Raw genomic sequence first — 22,596 nt, 5'->3', positions numbered from 1 at the left:
TGCGGGTTGCGGTGTGGTGAAGTGCGTGCGTTTTGCTCTGTAAGAGGTGGTTGTGTAGGTTTTTGTATGAGTTAGGTAAGCAGAATTATTTAGCTTTTTTGGTTAGTGGGTTATATGTCTCGCAGCTGACCTTTGCAGTTTGGCTAAATGTTTAGAGCATAGCTCTCAACTCACACGCTTTTGGTGGGTGTCACCCGCCTTGTAAAGAGCTAACTCACACGCCAAGCCTCCTGCACGCCCATTCATTTCAATGGGCTCTCACCCGCCAAATATAAAATCGGGTGTTTTCACCCGCCATTACAACACAAATGGTTGAGAGTAATGTTTAGAGTTAAGAATCCTGTATGGTGGGGCAGAGACCCAGGTCTCACAATACACTACGTTTCACCATACAAGAGACAAAGATGGAGGCTGTACCTAGAGTTGAGACCTGTACAGTGGGGCAGGGGCACCGGTTCCACAGTAAGTTGGTTTCCGCATATGACCCCTTTTATTACCGAATTTATATGAATTCTGCCGGGATGGTGTTAGATTTTGAAAGTAGGAAAGTACATATTGCTCTGGAGCCTCAGGTGACATAGACAACTTTAATGGGGTCCTAGTTTCAGGTAAGTACATCAGGATTAGATAAGGTATATTCAAGACAAGTTCTTAAAACAAGAGAGACATCCACCGGTCCCCCTGTTCTTAGGCTTCAGTTCCCTACTGACTCTCTTTGGAATCAGAGCAGCTTTACACAATGACATTCTACAGCCAAGACTCCATACTAAACACTCTAAGCTCACACACATCAGGGAATTACTAGAATGGGTAAAACCCAACAGATGGCGCTTCTGATTGTATTTTTGATTTGGAAATTCAGGTTCGTCGCTCTAAAAAGGCAAAGGTTAAGTGTTTGTTATCAGACTCCGTCACGCGACTTCCTTTTTTCCAACCAAGTCTTAGAAATACAGCTCAGTACAGCGTTCACAAATACCTATGTATTTGAGGGGAATTATTACATCTACCGCGCATGCGTATATTTTGAGTGGCTATCATCAGCGCATGCGCAAAGGTAATGTAAACGTGACCCCGTCTCTAAGTAAAGAAAACGCTCGAAATTGGAGACACTAATCACCGGCGCATGCGCACAAACCCTGAATCCGATGTCCTTCTGGAATAGAGGTTGGGATTAAATAGAATTATCCTTCCGAAACAAATTGATGGTGAGTGGCAGGGGAGTGGGGGAGTATCCGGCATGACAGGTGCGAGGGAGCGTGGGGAGCATCAACTATGGGAAAAGTCGTGTTCTTGGGAGGGAATCTGGCCAGTGCTGGATCCAGAATTTTAGAAAGGGTCCTGCCTCGAGAAGGGGAGGACACGCAATATGGCCACTTTCTGGCTGCCCGAGCTGGTGCAGAAGCATTACACGTGCACCTGTGTATAATTATCACTGGAGGGGCAGGGATCAGCATAGGTAATAATAACTAAAGATCATTTATACCAGCCCTCGCAGCCATCCGCCCCCAAGCACCAGCACATCCACCAAAGACCTACAAGGACGATCCGTTGGTAACATAGGAGAAATACAAATTGCTAACCTTGTGGGCACAGATTTGACACTGCATTGTGACACTCAGTGCTTTAAGTGGGCTGGGGCTAGACAGGGCAGAGCCCCAGCAGTCTACAAGAAAGGGATCATCCCGAGCCGGGGACCTGCTGGGGCTAACCTCTGACTAGCCCTAGGCACGCCTACCCCACAGGCAACCCTTTAACCATGTGGCCCCTTGTATTACAGGGCCGCCTGCTGGGTGAGGTAAGCACAAAAGGAGCGCTGGGGTGCAGTGGTCACACCTTTGGTGCGCCCAGCCTCTCCTTTTAGTTTTTTTATCACATGCTCCAAGCCCATGATTTGGAACAAAAATGAGGGTCTGGGCGCACTAAAGGTAATAATGCAAGTGTGCCCAGCTCTCTTGCTCTTAACAGCCCCTCCCTTGGGTGGGGGCTCTTGTTAGGAGGCGTGTCCTAAGTACACACCGGACGTAGGCCATGCCCTCTAACGGGAGTCCCCCCTGTATTTAGCATCCCACTTAAAGCACTTCTGACACTGGTTATACAGAAGTGGCACCCTCCTTTATTTCCTTTGTCATGGTTTCTATTCATTCTTCCCACTCACACGTTTGCTTTCCCTCCTAGATCTTCATCTCTCCTCTCGTACTTTTGATTTGCCTCTCTTTCTTCTTCTCATCCCATAATCCATGTTCAGTCACTTTGTATCCTTTGCACATTTATGTTTATTCTTTTACGCCATCTACATTTCCTTTCCCAAGTCATCCTTTCACTCCCTCACTACAGATTTTTCCCCATGTATTTTTTATCTCTAGCACACACGTTCTTTACTTCTGTTCTTGTCTGTCCTGTTCAGGGGTTGAAGTGTAAAAAAGAAAGTAGTGGAACTATGGCTCCTCTGACATCTGTCTCCTTCTCGAAGACTTTGACCTTGACATCCTCGCTCTTATCGAGACATGGTTCAATGCCAGCTCTGTCACTGCTCTTGACACTCTCCTTCCTGAGGGCTAAGCAATTGTTCCATGTGATAATGTCCCCACAAAAATGTCACCATGCAAGAATGCGGCATATTTTTTTTTTTTTTTGCAGAGACATTATCATAAGGAACATGCGGGGGACACCCACGCAACCCCTGACATTTTTATTAAAGGGAGTTAGGACACCCCCGCAACCCCAGCTCCGATTTACCCCATATATTGTCCCCATATATAATGCTGCCTATGCCATTTCCCGGGGACTATATGTATGATGACTTTATATATGGGAACAATATGACCTGATACCAAAAAAAAAATCCTCTCCAAACCCAGACCCAACAGGCCTGGAAGTGGAGTGGCCTTGATATTCCCTAAGTGGGTACCTGCCTCCATCATACCTACTCAATCCTACTCCTCTTTTAAATGCCTTGTCTGTAGGTGTGGGGTCTCACCTTCTCTCTCTCTCTATCTCTCTCGCCACTATCTACAGGTCCCCTGGCCTTATTTCTCTCTTCCTCTCTGAATGGGCCACCCTCGTCTCCTGCCTCTCAACCTCTTCTTCCAAACTCCTTCTTCCTGGTTACTTCAACATCCACCTCGACTCCCTTGAACCATCCACCGCTCAGTTCCGTGTCCTCTGTGACTCCCTCTCTATTCTCCCTTGCAGCCCAACCCAGTCTGACGGTGACACCCTGGACGCCTACATTTCTGACAACATCCCTATCTCTAATCCGGTCACCACCCCCTCTCCTGGTCTGACCTTTCTCTCCTCTCCTCCCACCTGGGGCCCCTTGGCCCTCTATCCGAGCCACCCCCAGCACTGCCAAGCTCCTTTGCCGTCATTTGACCTATGAAGTGAGTGTCAGTCGCTGCATTCGCCTCCACCTTCATCCCCCCCTCGTACCCTCACATCTGACTCTCCCTCTGACTCTGTCCTGACTAACCTGCACCATCCTTTTCCCCTGTCATTAGGATCCACCTAAAACCTACCTCCAAGAACAACAACTGGTACGACTCCGATCTAGCATCTCTGAAGCGCAAAAGCGCAGAGTTGCTGAACGGCAGTGGCAGATCCTGAGTTTACCCTCTGACACAGTGACCTGCCATCTGCTCCAAAGGCAATATCGCTTCTCTATCTGCTCCAAGAAGCGGGCCCACATCCAAGCCCGCATCACTGGAGCCACTAACAAAACAGCGCAACTTTTCAAAATCTGCAAGCAACTCGCCAATCCAGCTGCAGTCGCCATCTCTGCACAGCTTTGGCCTCCCATTTCCCATAAAAAAACTCAGGACATCTTGTCCTCTCATCTCCACTCCCATGCCTCTCTTCGCGCCTCTCCTTCTACCCCCCCCCACCCTCCTCCCACCTGCCCATGGCACGGTACGAGGTCTCTAAAGTGGTCCACTTTATGAAAGTCTCCTTCAAACCAGTGCTCCCCTGCTCCTCCAGAACCATTAAGGACAACATCTCCTCTCTCGCTCCGGCTCATGCTGACTTCTGTAACCACTCCCTTGCCACTGGCTCTTTCCCTCTGTCCCTGAAGCACTCCCTTGTGCACCCTCTCTTTAAAAAAAACTTCTGCTGACCCCTCCTGCTCGGCTAACTATCGTCCTGTTTCCACTACCACCTTCCTCAGTAAACTCACGGAGAAGCTGGTCCTCCCCCCAACTGACCCTCCACACTGATCTTGTTGGTAGCCTTCGTGACCATCAATCTGGATTCCGGGTATCCAGAGAAACAGAAACTGCTCGCCTGAACACCATTGAAACCATGCTTGCAAATCTTGACTCCAACTCTCTGCTGTGCTCATTCTCCTTGATCTCTCCTCTGCAATTGACACGGTCAACCATTCCATCCTCATAAAACAACTCTGTAACACCCTCTGTGTCACTGACCGGGCACTGGATTGGCTGACCTCTTTCCTCACTAACCACCCTTCCCGGTTGCAATTGGGCCCTTTCTCCTCTACACTTCACTCTCTGCCTGTGGTGTCTCCCATGGCTCTATTCCATGGCTCTTCAATATCTATCTTGCCCCTCTTGCTCACCCGATTTACTCATTTCAGTGTTATGCCCATGACGCACAGCTTTCCTTCAAGCTTTCCTCGACTACCTCCTCTCCGATCCCAGACTGTATGTCCGCCATTCAGACATGGTGTGCAGCTAACAATCTCTGCCTTTATTCCAGTAAGACACAGATCCTTCTTATTGGGACACATTCACCCTCTTTTCCCCCTACCCTCTGGCCACCCCCTTTGGGCCCTCTACCCCCCCTATCCTGTGAGGCGAAACACCTTGGGGTCATCTTCGACTCCACTCTCTCCTTCATCCCTCACATCATGGCCCTTACTAAGAAGTCCCACTTACAGCTCCACCTCCTCAGAGGCATTCTTCCTTTCCTCACCTTCCCCCCCAGAAGCTCAATGCCTCCAGAGCTCTGGTCCTCTCCAGGCTGGACGACTGCAACTGCCTTTTTCTCAATCTCCCTCTTTCTTCCCTTCGCCCCCTCCAGCAAATCCAGAATAGGGCTGCAAGACTTATCCTTTGCCTCAAGCCCAGGAACTGTATCTCTCCAGCCCTAACATTTCTCCACTGACTTCCGGTGGCTGCAAGGATCAAATTCAAGACCCTCTGCAATATCCACAAGGCCTTCTAGGGCCTAGAACCATGGTAGCTCCAACTTTCCCTCCCTAAATACTCCCCTGCTAGAGCCGTACACTCTTCTAACTACGGCTGTTTGACTATCAAACGCTTCTGCAAGCAGAGAGTATGGGTAAGGCCTCTCTCTTCGGCTAGTGCCTCCCTGTCCCTCTGATTTGAGCCGGACCTTTTTAAGTTCCAGAAACTGCTCAAAACTCTGCTGTTCTTTACCTCTCCCCCTCTTTCCCTTCCCTGTTATTCAACCCACTGCCGCTGTGACCGGTGGCCTGATCCTCATGAATCTCACTAGATTCCGGCCCTTCTACCCAGTCGACACCAGCACCCCCGTGGAAGGAAGTCATGGTATCAACAGTAAGACAAACACAAGTGATCACAGTTCTAGGGTGTTTATTGAACTTGCACAACGGTGTGATATCGCCCTGCCTATATAAACTTAAATCTACAGATGGGAGCAAGCTACGACCATCAAATAATAATATGCAGTCCTTGTGGAGTCTTGTCAAAATAAAAGGGCCTATATTAAAAAGCCTATTGCTAATCCTTACCACTGATTTTACAAAATGATGTGGGTTAATGTTCATGAAAAAGAAAGAAGTGTTCACAAAATAATATGTCAGGATATGATATGGTATGATATGATATGGCATGGCATTTATAACGCACCTATATACAAGTGTTTAAAGGCGCAACGAGGCAAGGGAGGGGGAACAGAGGGAAGACAGAGACAAGGATCCTACTAGGCCAGTGGTCAATCAGATCGCACAAGTGCAGGGGAAGGGGAGCAGTACAAGGGTAAGTGCAGACATCAGGTGTCAAGTGCTGGTAGGGGGATTGTAGGGATACAGAAACAGTCCCCAAGTGTGGGGATTGCCAGAGAGGCAGTGCAGGAGTGCAACTGGCGGGGGAGGGGACCTGGACCGAGATCGGAGGGTGGCCAGGTAACCAGTGCAGTTTCAGCCAGGAGTTCAGCTTCGGAGAGGAGGAGAGAAAGCAGAAGCAAAGAGGAAGGTTTTGAGGTGCTTCCTGAACCAGAGATGGTTCTCCTCAAGTTTCAGGGTAGCTCTTCTAGGGGGAGGCCCTAGCCGAATAAAGAGATCAACCACCAACTTGTTGCTTGGAGGATGCTTGGGCCATTGACCTCCCTTCCCCACGTTTTCAGCACGTGGCAAGGCGGAGCACTCGATCAAAGCACACAGTGCTATACCAAAAACAACACGCAAATGTTCTTTTCCTTTCACCGGTATTCAACTTGGGTATTTACCCCAGTCCCCCCTCTTCCAGGCTCAGATCCCTTCCAAAGTTCAGAGAATTCTTTCTCGGGTGACTCACGGTTCACCCCGGATGCCCCTCAGCTGGGCTTAGATCCCTTTCTTTCACTCAATTAGTCTCCCTTTAACGGGTTCAGACCAATTGTGATGTACATTAAACTATCAAAGACTTTGAAATGTGCACAGGGTTATCTTGACCCGTTGCATGACCATTTTCTTTCTATCACACTCAGCATTAGTTGGATACCTAACGGAGACTTTTGAAGAGCACCCATGTGACACCAGACCACTCTGTATGTGGTATTTTCTCTTGGCCTCCCAAAGTTCAATTATAAAGTTCAACTACTTCCTTTTGGCTTCCAATTGTATTTGTGTTGCTCATCCCAAACGCCTCACGCACAGTTCTCTTTATACAATGTTGCTGCTTGTAACCCTGGTTCAAAACACAAGCCGGTCTGGCATCAGTCTCTCCAACTCACCGGCTGTGCTGTCCTCTCTGACGCCGCTTTGCAGTAGGAGCCAAGGACAGCACAACGGCGGCAATCGTTCCTCCCCGCCTAGGTCCTCGACATGGGAGAGCCCCGGGTACCTCAGACACACTGTGCAGGTCTGATCAGTTCCTAGTCTTCAGTTTCTTACTTTCCAAGGCTCATGAAAGTTAGTCTTTACAGGTCAAGGGCACTTCCCTCTTTGCAACCCTTTATGGTCTTGCCGTATTTCTCCTTGTATTACACTGCCATCTTGGAACTGCTGTTTCCTCGTGTGTCTTGCCTCGCTCAGTGTGCTTTCGTGCTCCGCCTTTATTCAAGTGGGGAAGGGTGATGGAAGTCAGGTGTGTGTAATGAGGCTCTGGTGTTAGTCTGTTGTCGCTCACGGTGAACTGTCTGTGAGAAAGTGTTTGTGTCGGGAAAAAGGAACAGGGGGTTGAGTTCCTATGTATCCTACCTGGTAGGATAGGGAAAAGGTGTTACAAGGAAGGGGATACCACGTCTCACCGTCTGTTGTACCACTTCCACTCCCCGAGGAGCCCTCATCCAGGTGATTCTCCCGCACTGGTCCACCCTGAGGATCTGGCCCGGGACTAGCGGGTGAGGAATCTTTCAGGTTTCTCACATACCCTTCCCCTATGCGAAGTGGCCGTAGCTGTTTCACAGGGAAATGGAGAAAGGAAATCCATGTTCCCTTGGTCTTTACCTTGCAGTGCTCCACAGTGACACAGTAGGGTTGCAGGTCTAAGAAACATTGCATCACTTGAGCGATAGTCTTTTCGTTGGCTAATCTAAACTAATGGAGAATGGTTTCTTCATGTGTCTTGCCTCGCTCAGAGTGTGCTTTCGTGCTCCGCCTTTTATCCATGTGGGGAAGTGTGATGGAAGTCAGGTGTGTGTGTGTGTTATGATCCATAATTGCCTGACCATGGTGTTGGGACATGTCGTGTATACAGCTCTGGTGTTAGTCTGTTGTAGCTCACGGTGAACTGTCCGTGAGAAAGTGTTTGTGTCGGGAAAGGGGGAGGGGTGTTTAGTTCCTAGGTATCCTGCCTGGTAGGATGGGGAAAAGTTGTTACAAGGAAGGGGATACCACGTCTCACCCTCCAGTGTCCCACTTCCATTCCCCAAAGACCCCCCATCCAGGTGATCCTCCCGCACTGGTCCACCGCCAGGAACTGGATCCAAAAGCGATGGCTGTATTCTGGCCACCTGGATGAAAGATCCCTGGGGACTAGCGGGTGAGACGCCTTCAGGTTTTTCACACCCCCACACTGCACTGCCCTTGCGGACCCCTGCTTTGCAGCTCTGCATACCACCCTTGGGAGTCGCCTGCACTAGCACTTAGCCTGAGGTTCTCCTCCTTGGCTCCCAATAGCACTTCCCTTCCGGACCCTCCAACAGCCCGTTTCTACTCCTCTTTCCCCACTCCCAACCTCCATCTCACACACTTCTCACTACACTTGCAAGTCCGAATGCCACAAGGCCTAGTAGGACCACAACTGTATTTTACCATTTTGCCATTGTTATTTTTTCAATGTAGCCTTGTGGCGCTTTTAAACACAATTCTGTTTTATAAGCGCCTAACAAATACTCAATAAAATAAATAAAATGGCATTTGATGGAAAAAAGTTTGGAGTTGCGTGGTCAGAGGCGGGCCTACTGAGAGTGCAAAAGTGGGCTGAGCTACAAAATGCACAAATGTTCTTATTGAATTTATTTTAAATTGGAGAGAATAGCTATTAAAGGTCGCTACTCACGGGCGGGGCATGAGGATGGCTTCAATAATGTTTGTTTTTGTAAATGAAGGAAATTTACCACTTTGGGGCTTATTCAGGCTTGCTCATTGATAAGAGGCGATAAAAAAGAATATAGAGGAGTGTAAATGATGTGGAGAAAGAGAGAAGTGTATGTATAGCTGGAGGATAGATCAGGGGTCCCATGCTTATCTTGGAAGCAAGATTACAGAGCAGTACGGGTTCGATACCAATTCCCAGACCTGTGTATAGACTTGAGAAGTGGGATGGGTAATCTGTGAGATCTCTAATATCCCCTAACCAGAAGCCTCCCGCTCAGGTGTGCTTTGGATTTCCGCACTGTGCCATATTCATGAATGTACAACTGGAGAATAGGGTTTGCCAATGTAGGGCAGGCAGACTGGATGCCCCGGCCATGATGTACAATGGCCCTGCTTCATGGTCTATCATTATGTGCATAATAAACCATGGAGCGTATGTTGATGTTACTGTGACCTGGATAGTCCATATCCAGCTATAGTAGTTGGTATTATTACACAGGGCCCACCAGATCCAACCCAGTTTTGCCGGCAGCCCTCTCTAGAAGTTCGCGCAAACTCACTACTGAAAACCTCCTTCCCCACCTCCTAGTTCCTGCCCTCCAACATCCCTTCCCGAATGATCCAAACCTCCTCGCTAACACCTTTAAGCAAGTCCTCACCTGTGCCGTAGACACCATAGCACCGCTTACACTTAAGAAAGCAAAGAAATCTAAGCAGTCGAATGCCTGGTTCACCCAAGATCTTATAGAATTACGTTCCTCAAAAAAGGCGCATGCTTGCAGCCTGGAGAAAAAACCCTAACTATAAAACTAAAACAGCTTTCAAAAACTGTTCTAAACAGTACAAAAAACCCATCACTCAGGCTAAAGCTGCACCCTTCAACTCTAGGATCAACAATGCTAAATCTGGAACCAAAGAGAACTTTGCAATCTTCAGGGAACTTGAGACTCATACCGCCCCTCTTTCAACCATCATCAAGGATGAGTCCTGGTGCAACACTATTCAAACCGCTATGCTGCACAAGCTTGACACGCTGCACGCTAAAATTATAGCGCACCAAAAAGCTTTAATATCCATCCTAGAAACACAGCCGCCCCACCCTCCACACCCACCGCAGCCGAGGAATTACCCAGCTTTGGCTTCTCTGACCTGACGGAAGCAGAAGTTATAGACCTTATCAAATCCATTAAGCCTTCTAACTGCAAAGGGGATGCCTGCCCGGCACACATCATTAAAGAATGTGCCCACTCCCTGGCTCTCCTCATCACTGCCTTCATCAATTCATCCTTCCACTCAGCTCAGGTACCTACCTCACTGAAGGAGGCCTGGGTCCGCCCACTCCTAAAGAAAACTTCCCTTGACCCAATGATCCCAGAGAACTACAGACCAACCACTACTGTCCCCTTCCTGCTAAAGATTCTTGATAAAGCAGCTTATCTGCAAGTTCAGAAATTCCTGGAAGAAAACCAGCTCCTAGGGTTACGCCAATCTGGCTTCAGACCACGGCACAGAAACTGCCCTACTGAATCGCAAAAATCAGATCGATGACTTAAGAGATGCCGGCAGGCCTGCTCTCCTTCTCTTGTTAGACCTGTCGGCCGCATGCGATCTGGTAGATCATAAGACCCTATGTCATCATCTGTCCTCCACTGCCAACTTTTCCCCAAAAGCCTGCAAATGGATATCATCCTTCCTTTATGAGAGAGTGATGAAGGTATTCTCCGACTCCTCTAATGCCATCCCTAGCCCTATCAAATGCGGTGTCCCTCAAGGGTCCTGCATATCACCAACTCTCTACAACCTCTTCACGAGGCCACTGTTCCAACTTCTTGACGCCATGGGCATCGCATATACCAACTATGCGGATGACACACAGGTGCTCATACCTCTGACTGGTGACTACCAGACAGACACGAATACTCTCAATCGCATCTACTCCACAATCCAGTCCTGGATGGCTGAAAACTGGCTGTGCCTAAACAGCGAGAAAACAGAACTCTTGCTAATTGGATCCACAACCACATTCAGTAAACTCGATGCGCAATACAGCGCATTCACAATAGACAACATCCCCATTACCGTGTCCCAAGCCATCAAGACTCTAGGCATATACCTGGAACCGAGCATGACCATGGACAGACAGGTTAATGCCATCGCTTCTTCAGCTGCTCACCACTCCAAACTAATTAATGCAGTGAGGCCTTTTTTATCACAAGACAACTGCATCACCATTGCAAGGGCCATTATAGGTTCGAGGCTAGATTACTGCAACATACTCTATGCCGGCACCTCCCAAAAAAACCTGGCAAAACTTCAAGTTGCTCAAAACAATGCCTTGAGGGCCGCAACGGGTATTGATCGCAGAGAGCACATCTCTGGGGTAAGAAGGCATGTCCACTGGCTGCCCATCAAAGAAAGGATCATTTTCAAACACTGGCCATTGCACACAAATGCATCCATGGACTGGCACCTACCTACTTGGCTCAGAGGATCTTCATAAAAACACCCGCCAGACCATCCAGGTCTGCGTATGCCAATCGTCTCACTGTTCCTCATACACGAAGAGTCAAAGCCGGTGGCTCCAGTTTCCCTACCTTGGCTGCACGTCACTGGAACACCCTCCCTGCCCAACTCAGGATGATCGAATCACACACAACCTTCCATAAAGCCCTGAAGACTAAGCTTTTTACTTAAATTGCCTCCCCCTACTGTCTGTCTATGCTTGCTGCACCTTGACTTGTAACCTACTGTATTTGATGTAACTGTTCTATCAACTGTACTGGGCCGCTATCTTGTAAGCCTCAAGCAAGCCTGCATATGTATTCTTCTCAGCGCCTCTATGCCCACGGGTTGCAGTGCGCTATACAAATACTAAAATAAATTATATCACATTTCTATGTGTAGCACATCATGCCAGATTTTTCCGTCTTCTAAGCGCTGTAACAATAGGTTTTATTACTACTAAATATAATGGTAGTCAGCTAACTTCCTAGTGATGATAGGCCGATTCAGCACCAGGCCGTCCGAACACTATTTGGATTAAGGTTTGCTGGTGTAATACAGCAGACTGCTTCTTTAATTGTACAAATATTTACAAGTGCACCTTGCTTACTTATATCCTGCGATGAATACTTTGTGTGTATAGGTCTTCAGATGTCTTATTTCATTTATAAGCAGTTTCTGCAGTGTTCATGGAGTGAAGGGCTGACTTGCACCTGTTTTGCAAACCAAAACATTTGTTTATGTAGCACAGTGTTTGTGATCGCTGTAGAGGGGAGTGGTTCCCCTGGGCACCCAGTATTGGCATTGAGCTGTAGCTGCCCCTTACAAGATGCTCTCCAAAGTGCATTGGTGCAGATGCTGACCGAGACCCAGCTTTTCTTATAAGAAGGCTGCATTTACGGGCAGCTCAATAAACCAAAAAGAGCCCCACCATTATCCATTATCCTGGTTGTAATGACCATAATTGGGTAAGACAATGCACACAGAATGTTGAAATTCCATGCACTAATTTCGCTGATTGCTCTACCCAATTCTTCGTCATCCAAAGGAGGGCCGACCTCAGTCCTGCCCTTCTGAGGATCGAGCCTATGTAACCTGTGGGATCTCAGCGCAGCCCATCGAGCTTCTGTTGCTTACTTTGAGCAAGAGAATAAGGGAAGTGCGCGAGTGCTCCTCAACGATTGCTAACGATACATCTTAACTAAAATTAAAATATGGCACCCGGCCAGTAGCCTCTTAGCAGGCATTCTTTACATTAACAATTTGAGCGCCATCAATCTACTTGCCTTATCACTGTGCTTACTCAAAGCAGCTTTGAACAGAAGGTAGCAGCAAGATTCCTGGAGTGGCAGCAAGATCCCCGGAACAGCAGCAAAGTCCCCGGAGCGTCAGCAAGATCCCCGGAGCAGCAGCTGCAGATTGTGATGAACTGGCTATTAGAGGAATGTCCACTTCAAACAACTGCCATTATTGTGGAAAATCAGACCAGATGGAAACAGTGAGACATTTGTTGCTGTCTTGCTTGGGCCTTAACACATTGAGGAACACTTAATTAGGCCATTTATTTTCAGGCCTACAAGTCTATGACGAAGAAGATTGGTGGACGTGTTTGATGAGCGGAGAAAAAAAACAAAACGGATGATAGCAGTGGCGTTATTCTTTCAAAAAATTGGACTCTGAAAGGAAAACAGATAAATAAGAACAAGGCGTTAGAATCGGCCGAGAACATAGTATTATCCAACGAATCAGGAGAACACCGGCAAGTGAGGGTGGAGGAAGTAACGTTAGGGGATATTGGACTAACAATTTTTAGTTTTCTTGTGATTTTAAGAATGTAGCGGGGGATGCGTCCCGTTAGAAATTGTCTTGTAAAAATTGTAAATCAATAAGAATCAAGCAATAAAAAATAAAACTAATTGTGATCAACTGGTTGCTTGTGGACATGTCAGTAAGCAGGCTCGGCCTGATTTATAAAAGAGTTTGTCAATGGCTAAACCCCTTTGAAAATTGCTTTGTAAATCAGGACCTCGGGTGGAACAGAGGCTAGACTATGTGAAAAGGCCTTATCATCAACAAAGGCTGCGTTCGGTTCTTATGTTTTTAAAGTGGTGGACACCTCCATTGGCGCAGGTGGGGTGACGCACTTTAAATCCATACCCCCACCTCTCATCTCATCCCCTTTGCCTCCCAGCCAAGAATCTTGGGATTCACAAAGCGAATCCTCTGGCAATGACTCCACCCCCCAGAAATCAACACAAGCACCTGCAGCAATGCAGGCAAGGAACATAATCGACTGGTGCTCTATGGGCACTGTCCAGGAATGGTGTGCCCGGGTGAAAGAGTAAGGGTACGAATTCTACTTCTTATAAAATAAAAGTAGAGGAATGCTGTACCCTATAGTTCACCCACTTCGACTTCTGTCCAGTTATACATTCCATTCCCGTTCTATTCCTCCCTGTCACATTGTACATTTCAATGACATTCCTCCCTCCACCCCTCACAATTCTGTTTATCCATTCATCTTCTGAAACCCAACCTTAATTTTCTTCCCCTGCTTCTCCCATAGAGGTCTACTTATGAATAACCAACACTGTCCACCCGTTACCAGGTAGTCTGAGCCTATGATGCCATTCAGTGAAATCAGTTGTATGCTATCACCCTGGATGGACATGGACCATATTCCAGTTACCCGGCCTTTCAGAGGCACAAGCGTGTTCTTAATACCACCTTCTGTGCTCCCTGTTGACTTTAACCCCAACTCTCAGCCAGGATGCTTTAATTACATGGATAACTGGTAGGGTGACCAACCAAACCAACATTTTGCCTAATGGGCCCAATTCATTGTCTGTGTCCTGCATTCCACAAACAACCTGTCTGGGATCTAGAAAAGTCCTGACTTTGCTTGTCTGCTGCCAGATAAATGTTAACCGCTTTCCCAGTGCTCAAAGCTCTGTCTGAAGAGCATTGTTTCTTTGTTTCCATTTGTTATTGAAGTGTAGGGTGGCACAGGCGCTGCCGCTGGTGTTTTCAAATAGCTTCTTAACACGTCACAGCGGTGAATGGGGCATTGGAAACGACTCTTGTCCTACAAGAGGTCTGAATGGTGGGCAGTTAGAAGTAGGAGTAGTGCATTACACAGTGTGTGTTACAATAACTACCTATATATTGATGGTAGTCATTTGTTTAATTTCAAGGCATCTTCAAAAACATCTTGGCACACAAACGATAACAAATCTTTGCAAAAAGTTAAGCTGGGAAGATATGTAGCTAAGTGCCTAAATCCCAGACTAGTCTCAAATCCAGGTTTATACACTTATTAAAAGTGTTGGATCCATGGCAATTCATTTTACAAAGAGGACATGATCACCATCACCACCATATACTCCACAATCCAGTCCAGGATGGTGGATAATTGGCTGTGCCTTAATAGTGAGAAAACTGAAATTCTCTTAATCGGCTCACCCACTACCTTGGGCAATCTGGATCAGCAGTACTTGTCCTTCACCATCGACAACATTCCCATCAAGGTATCCAATAATGTCAAGACGCTTGGAGTCTATCTAGATTCGGATCTGACCACAGACAGACAGGTTAACGCCATTGCCTCCTCATCGGCCTACTAGTCCAAAGTTCTTAATGCGGCCAGACCCTTTTTATCCCGCCAGAATTGCCTTACCATCGCTAGGGCAATAATTGGATCAAGGATTGATTACTGCAATGCCCTCCTCATAAGGACCTCCTGTAAAAACCTGGCTAAGCTCCAACTTGTGCAAAACAACGCCCTTAGGGCTGCCAGGGGCACATCGAGGAAAGACCACATCTCTGAGGTGGGGAGACAGGCTCACTGGCTCCCAGTCAAAGAGCGAATCGTCTCCACTCTCCCTTACCCATAAATGCCTTCATGATTTGGCACCACCCTACCTTGCCAAAGAATTGTTAAGCACACATCCACAAGACCTCTCAGAAAGGGTTATTCTAACATGATCATCATTCCCAAAGACGCTGAAAGTCCATGCTGGGGGCTCAAGCTTCCCCCACGTTTGCCGCCTCACACTGGAACGCTCCTCCTTCTCACCTAAGAATGATCGAGTCTCACCTAGCATTCCGCAAAGCAATCAAAACCAAGCTCTTTGTCTAACTGCCTGTCTAACTCTTATATGCTCTGTTATCTCTGCTGTAATATTGATTGTTGGCTCACCTGTCATGTATGAAGTCACCTACCTGTCATGTATCAAGTCACCTACCTTTATTACACCTGTACCCAAGACCTGCGTCGGTCAGCTGTATCCACTTAAGCAAAATTTGTTATAAACTTCATGTGACAGCGCTGTAAGTGCACTATACTAATGCAAATAAATACATAATTTAAGCTTCCTGTGTCTTGCCAGCTAAAGTTGGGTGTCCCTAGACGTCAGTCACCTCACAGCTTATACTGTAAGAAAACGTGTACCCAGACTGTACTATATTGTTGCATCATATATAATAATGGCCATAAATTGCATGCCACAAAGTTGCTCGTCTCCTGGCACACTTCTGTCATTTTCCATTACGCCCTTGGGTATCAGACTTATAGTACTGCTTGTGATGCCCTTTACTGTGGCATCACTTCTTATGTCAATGCATATGCAAGTTAGGGGTCCCCCATCTCTTTCCATGCATAGGACCTCCAGAAATGCTATGAACAGGTCTGGACAGAACATGTCTGCGCCCTCTATGCATACCATATGGAACTTTGCACACGCCAGGCTACTTCTGCTGACCATCTGCCTGTACAGTGTCCTGCAAAACCTTTTTGTAAAGTCGAGCACCCTAGGTAGAGGTCCAAAACGGTCTGAGCTACCAGCATCTATAATCGGAGTTGAATTGGAGCCGATTAAGTTGCAGTTAAAATGCACTGGAGTTGATTGCCTTCCCACTGCCGAAAGTTAAATCAATGGAGCAGGGTTACCATACATGTGAAGCAACTGTTTAGGAAGGACACATGAAAGCTGGTAACACTGACCAACAGCGGCCCACTTTTCTCAGGCTAAAAAAAAAACCTGCGGAAAACCAGCTTTCATGGATTCTCTGGCGTGGTGGGTGGTGCTCTGCAAGTCCTGATGTTCTGAATGGTAAGGTAACTATGAACCAATGGAATCTGATAATGCATCAATCACATCTAACTTGATAGAAAGGGAGTATTTATTAAAACAGCAAGCAGTGATAGAAACCCATGAGATATCAACATAGAGATACTCGGTGCAGATATGTGTTGTGGCTGATTTGATGAGAATAGGGCATCAGTGCAGAAAAGTTGTGTACCTGGTGTATTAGGCTGTTAATAAGTTGTGCATTAGGAATTTGATGAGGAATAAAGCTTGCGGGAGATATGGTCATGTCTTCCTGGTAATATGCGATATGTATTGAGAATGTCACTACGACGATGCCGGCTGACTTCTGGGAGCACACTACAGTCAGATAAGTGGGGTGGGGGTGAATATAAACTAATATAGCTAGCAAGCTTTGGAAGGAGCAGGCAATAATCAAATAAGTGACTAAAATCAGTGGAAACATGTAACAAACATGAGTAACGCCTAGGGTCCTTAGTAGATGACGAAGTGGGAGGCCCTGCTAGCTAGCTAGCGGTGTGCCCGCATGCACAACAGGCTTCACCCTGACGCAGGACAGTTATGCCCGCGGCACTCAAGGATGAGGAGCGTAGCAGCGACGAAACACTGGAGTGTGGGAAAAGTAGTTCAGAAATGAGTGCAGGTGAGAAGTAAGCCTAAGGGTTCAAAGGTCCACTAAGGTAACACAATGCAACACAAAGATCACAGTTAAAAATGTAAGAGCAAAGCGTAACACAAATCTTCCAAGGAAAATAAACAATGATTACTTAAAGTGCTGACGTGCTGGTTCTGGCACTGCATCAATTTTAGCGGATGACCACTTCACGCTGACGTAGGTGCAAAAGTGTAATTGTTTCCATGTAGTGAGCAGCCATGTCAATGTGGGTTTTGAGAAGTCAAGACTGGGATGGCTAGTGCTTGTCTTTCTCATGCGGTGTTCCGCTGCAACTTGTGGACATGCTGGTACTAGTAGTTCTGTAAAAAAAAACAGAGAACTTGGGTCAGCATCACAATGGCAGGGTTTTGAGTGACTGGCAGTGGTACCCTCATTGTATATCATGTCAAAATTGGGGGTGGAGGGAGACTGGGGTAACTCCCTCACCCCAACTCTGTGGCAGGACTGGCTCTAGTAGAAACACTGGTCGGCCTCCAACCCCAGGTCAAGAGAGGTTCCTGCTGCCCCAAAAGGTTCAAGCCCCGGATCGTGTCACACTTCCACTCCCCTACCCTCGAGCTTTCTAGATACCTTAGATTATCATGGTAAGAAGTCTGTTGGTTTGTTCTGACCCAGCTCTGTGTTCCATAATGAAGGTCAGTGGTTGGGGGGCTAAACACACACCACATAAGAGCACTTGGATTAGTATCTTTGGTACGAGCCATCCACCCAAGAGAGGTGTGATCTGTGACCAGCATGAATGTTTGCCCTGTTCAATTCGTGGATGTCCCATTTCACTGCCAGAAACTCTGGTTCGACTATAGGGTAATTTGTTTCACGGGGAAAGAGTTTCCGGCTAATGTAAAGGATCAGATTTTCTTCCCCATTCTTGATGTGCGATAGTGAGGTGTCTGTTTTGTAATATGAACTCTTTTGAGAAGTATGCCATTGGTATTGGGCTTTGACATAGTTCAGGCTTCAACTTCTCAAAGGCAGCCTGAGTTTCTTGGTCCCAGAAGACAGGATTAGGGTAGGATTTAGTGAGTTGATCCGTTAAAGGTGCTGCAAGGGAAGAGAAATTGGGGATAAAGCATCTATAGTATCGCAGCATCCCAAGAAAAGCCTGTACATTTGTTCCTGGGCAGGGGAAGCTCTTCACGGCCTCAACCTTGCATTGATGTGATAGCGGAAGATTATTTCCCACTTGGAATCCAGGATATTTCAGTTGTCTGAGTTGGGTGGCATTTAGCTGGACTAACAGTATGATTCACTTTCCATAGGCAATCATCGATGATCTGGAGGTGTTTGAGGTGATATGCCCAAACCTTAGTGTAGATGACTATATCATCAAAAGCTATGCCCCATCGAAGTTTTGACAGGGTGCTAAGTTTCGGTCCATCAATTGTTAAAGTATCAGGTGTCACAATAAGATTGAAAGATAATACTGTGAACTGAAAGAGTCCTTCCGTGTGGCGAAAGCCATTTTCTTTTTGGCTTCCTCATCTAGTGGGACTTGCCAGTATCCTTTTTGTTAGGTCTAGTGTGAATATATATTTGGCCTTGTCCAATGTCTCCATGAATTCATCTATATGTGGCATGTGATATGCATCAATTTGGGAGATCTTGTTTAACCTTTAGAAGATTTTGCAGATGTGCCAGGTGTTGTCGAGTTTTGGCACCAGTACTATTTAGGAGGACCCCTCACTTTAGGATCACTCAATGACTGCTCGCTGGCAATCTTCTTTACATCTTCCGGTGATCAGTATGGCTTCAATCAGATCGCTCTCCCGGTTGAGGTCTGTTTTCCTTTTAACAAAGCCTCGTACTCTTCCTGGTTTAGGGGAGAACATGTTGGAATACGTTCTCAGAAATGTCAGCAGATCTAAAAAACCTGATCTTGGTAACCTTGGACATATGGTAACTCCATTTTCTATAGTCAGTAGGGATGTCTCTTGTGTGTTGATATCATTAAGAACCAACAAAATAGGGTTTCTGTTCTCCTGCCAGGCCTGTCATTTATTAACATGATATAACTGCAAATGTTTTCTCTTATCAGCCTGCTGGACTTTATAGGTCCAGTTGGATAAGACCTCTGCCATAATATAAGGACAATGCACGTCCATGCAATCTGTCCCGAAGCATGTTGTTGGTGTTTGGTGGAGGAACATTAGGTTGTCGCCCACTTGGAAGGTCTGCAATTTTTTCTTTTGACTGTAGGCCTTCTCTTGCCTGCCTGGCTTGGGCGGCTTGGAGATGAGAACTAACCAATCCTCTGACTCTCTCCATGTTCTCCCTAGTATTTTGTATCTTGTGGTGTTCACTGGTTTGCCGGTAGTTTGGCTCCTGCCATTCTACTTGTGATATCAAGTGCTTACCGGGGTTTTGGACGTAAACCAGTTAAAAGGGTGAAAATCCTGCCGAGGGCCTGGGGCGTCTTCTGTATCAGAAATAGAATCCACAGGTTCAGGTCATCCCTGTTTCTTCTGTCTTTGTCCACCAGTTTTCTCAGGATCCTCTTGTGAGTTTGATAAAAAAACCTTTTCATGAGCCCATCCATCTGGGCATGGTACCCTGAAGTTCGTAAGGTATTGATATTAAAATGTTCTTCCATCTGTGATGAATCCGAGGTGATCATCCCAAAGACCGTGGCCAGGGAACCTTCAATAATGCTCTAGGTACTGGGACGAGGAAGAGAGGCTCAGAGGCGCAGAACTATAATGTGCAGTTTAGTGGTTTTAATGACTCACACCTGTGTGGGACTTTTAAACTTTTAAAACCCCCCCTCAGGTGCAGGCCATAAGGAGGAAGCTGTGGAAACAGCTGTTGAAGCAGCTGAGGCAGGTGGAATGAGACAGAGCTGCCACTAGATTGGAAGCAGAATGCTGTGTCGTGTAAGTAGCAGAAGTCGGAAGCCCTCTGAGATGCAGAGTACCCGTGGCGGGAAGTGGTATAGAGGCTGGCTGACCCAAGGGAGAGAGGATCTCTTCTGGTGCTTCTGCCTGCAACTCTGGTGTGTGACATTCACCGGGATGCGGTAGGAGCAGAGAAAGCTACAGGGGGCGCAAGCGAGGGACACATTAGCGGAGCTGTGGGACGCTTGTGCAAGACCGACGAAGGGGGAAAAAGAGCAGCGGGTCTTTTGGAGCCACACAGAAAGACTAGTGAGTTTGCCTCTGTCTTGGAACCCAGGGGCGCTCCAAAACAGATCGCTAACTGCCGCCAAAGGTTTTGAATACCAAACTATTGAATGGGAGCCAATTAAGCAATACATTTATGTTGAACGAGACAGCATTGACAAACTTTGTATCCACCATTGTCGAACTAGGTGCAACTCTTATGTTAAGAGAAATCATGTTGAGGGGCATTGTAACCGCCATTCTCCAAGCCAAAAGAGAAGAATATTCACACAAGGTGAAGTTTATAAAAGATAACTATAATCAGTATTGCCAAAGAAGGGCAATTGAGGAAAATCAGTATAGCCAAAGCAAGGCAATTAAAGAAACTCAAGGATGGCATAACAGAAGCCCTCCTTGTAACCAATATCAAGGGGGAGAGGAAGATAATCTGCATTGTCTGGAGCAAATTAATCAAAATGATTGTGTTGCAATCTACTCATGAAGCAGTTGTTGGGTTTTTACTTTTTCCACATTAAGGATTAAAGTGTTGAAAGCTTGAAACAGCCTCACAAAGTACTTATAATAGTGATAAAGGTTTTATACTGGCAGGCGAGTGCATCAGGAAAGGGACTATTAATGGTTAGTCCTGGTAGTTTAGTGGACCAGGAAGAAAATTAGTGAAGTACTGGAAAGTGGTAGCAGGTTGTGGTGTCAAGAAAGGAATAAGGCTACTAATGTTTTGTAATGAACTATTGAAAAGCCATCCTTACAAAACTGTATTATTTAAGAAGGAGATATGTGGAAATAGTTGTGTTTTGCAAAGAAGAGAGATTATACTGAAAACTGACTTGAAGTGCAAAGACAGAGTCTTGTGGTTTATCAAGTAAGATCTGTAGAATTTTGACAAGCATTTTGAAAGAGCGATATATTTTGTTGAACATTTAAGCGGCAGAAGTGAAAGACTTGTGAAGTGAAGAGAACGTTGTGTTATATTTGGAACTGAACTTGGCTATTGAAAGGTACTTTCTTGATTTGAACTTTGTTTTGGAAAATCCTGAATTAATCCCAGAGAACAGGATGCAGTTATGGTTACAAGGATACATGTATACAGAGTTGATGTTTGAATATTACTGTTATGTTATTGAGTTTTACCGGCCATATGATACCAGATTGATTTCGATTGATTTAATTTTTGTAAAGCGCTAGATCGCCATAGGCCTCAAAGCGCTTATGTTGTTGTATGTATGAGTGTGAGGAACAGACACCTTTTTACAGAGTTTTCCTTTAGTCTTAGTTAGACAGGCAGGGAAATCCTTGTTAGGTTAGGGAAAGTGAGGCATTTATCCCACCCTTATTATTTAATAAAATGGCTACTTGTGAAAAAAACTCTATATACTTGTCGGCCTCACATTTCTGACCTCTCACCCATCTCTCCCATTTACTTGGACATTAAGCTACTGCCCTGTTCCTTCAATATCTCCTTAGGAAATCCCACTGGAGTGAAGGATGCAAGTCATACTTTTTTAGAATGGCTTTGTTGGTGTTTCTTTTTAATGGGAAGGATTCAGGATACTGTAAGGATACTGTAAGGAAGGCATGGTATCAAACAGTGAAGACAGACAAGTTATCACAGTTTAAGGGTGTTTAAACTTCAATGGGTTGGTTGAATGCCTATCTGACCCTAAATCTAAGGATGGGAGCAAGCTACGACCATCAAATAAAAAGAACGCAGTCCTAGTGGAGTCTCTATCAAAATAAAAGGGCCCATACTAATAAACTTATTGCCAATCCTTACTTCTAAATACAAATGGTGTGGGACAACAATGTATGCAAAAAGAGTTCAAGAAATTATGTGTCAGGATAGTTGAGCAGTTGGCTTCCTTTCCCCATGTTTTCAGCACGGGACAAGGCGGCACGCTCTAACTTCGCACACACTATGGCTTCTCTGCCACAAGGATATGTATCAGGGGCTTCTGCCAAAATCTCTCTCCCAATAACAGTCTCTTATTGCAGAGGGCCTGACGTAACAAACAAGCACTAAAGTTCCTTTCTTATCATGATTTTCACAATTGGTCTCCCTCGCTCGGGTTTCGGACCATGGATCATCCTCGTTTGAGCTTCGACCGCTTTAGCACAATGTTCACAATTAGTCTCCCTCGTTCGGGCTCGGACCATGTAATCTCACTTTCTAAGCTTTCCTCTTTGCATCAAAAATAGAAGACTTACGATTGTGTGATGGATTTTGCTTAAACCATTGCAGGACCACTTCGATTCACTTAATTTCTCATTCTTATCTTTTACCTTTGCTTCTGCCACTTCTTGGCTTGATGCCTCACAGAGACCTTCGATTGAGCACACACACAGTGCCAGACCATTCTGTCACTGGGATTGTATCTTTTTATGTTAAAGTTCAAACATCCATACGCTATTAAGCTTACCTCGCGTTTTTCATCACGCGCATTACCAATCTTCGTT

At 46.2% G+C, this 22,596-nt stretch overlaps 1 protein-coding gene across 1 annotated transcript in view; it reads left to right on the top strand.

Annotated features, from left to right (window-relative positions):
* The first annotated feature begins 1,123 nt into the window (after nt 1-1,123).
* The window catches only part of LOC138489306 (zinc finger protein 84-like), a 35,926-nt gene continuing 14,453 nt past the window's right edge, over nt 1,124-22,596 (top strand). Inside the window, exon 1 of the mRNA XM_069617006.1 lies at nt 1,124-1,205. The gene's annotated coding sequence lies outside the window, so the exon portion shown is untranslated. The remainder of the gene's footprint in view (nt 1,206-22,596) is intronic.

The sequence above is a fragment of the Ambystoma mexicanum genome, chromosome 9 (genome assembly GCF_040938575.1).
Source record: "Ambystoma mexicanum isolate Mex_15411 chromosome 9, UKY_AmexF1_1, whole genome shotgun sequence".
NCBI lineage: Eukaryota > Metazoa > Chordata > Amphibia > Caudata > Ambystomatidae > Ambystoma > Ambystoma mexicanum.
The sequence above is the reverse complement of the archived record's forward strand: the minus strand, read 5'-3'. Positions and strand labels throughout refer to the sequence as shown.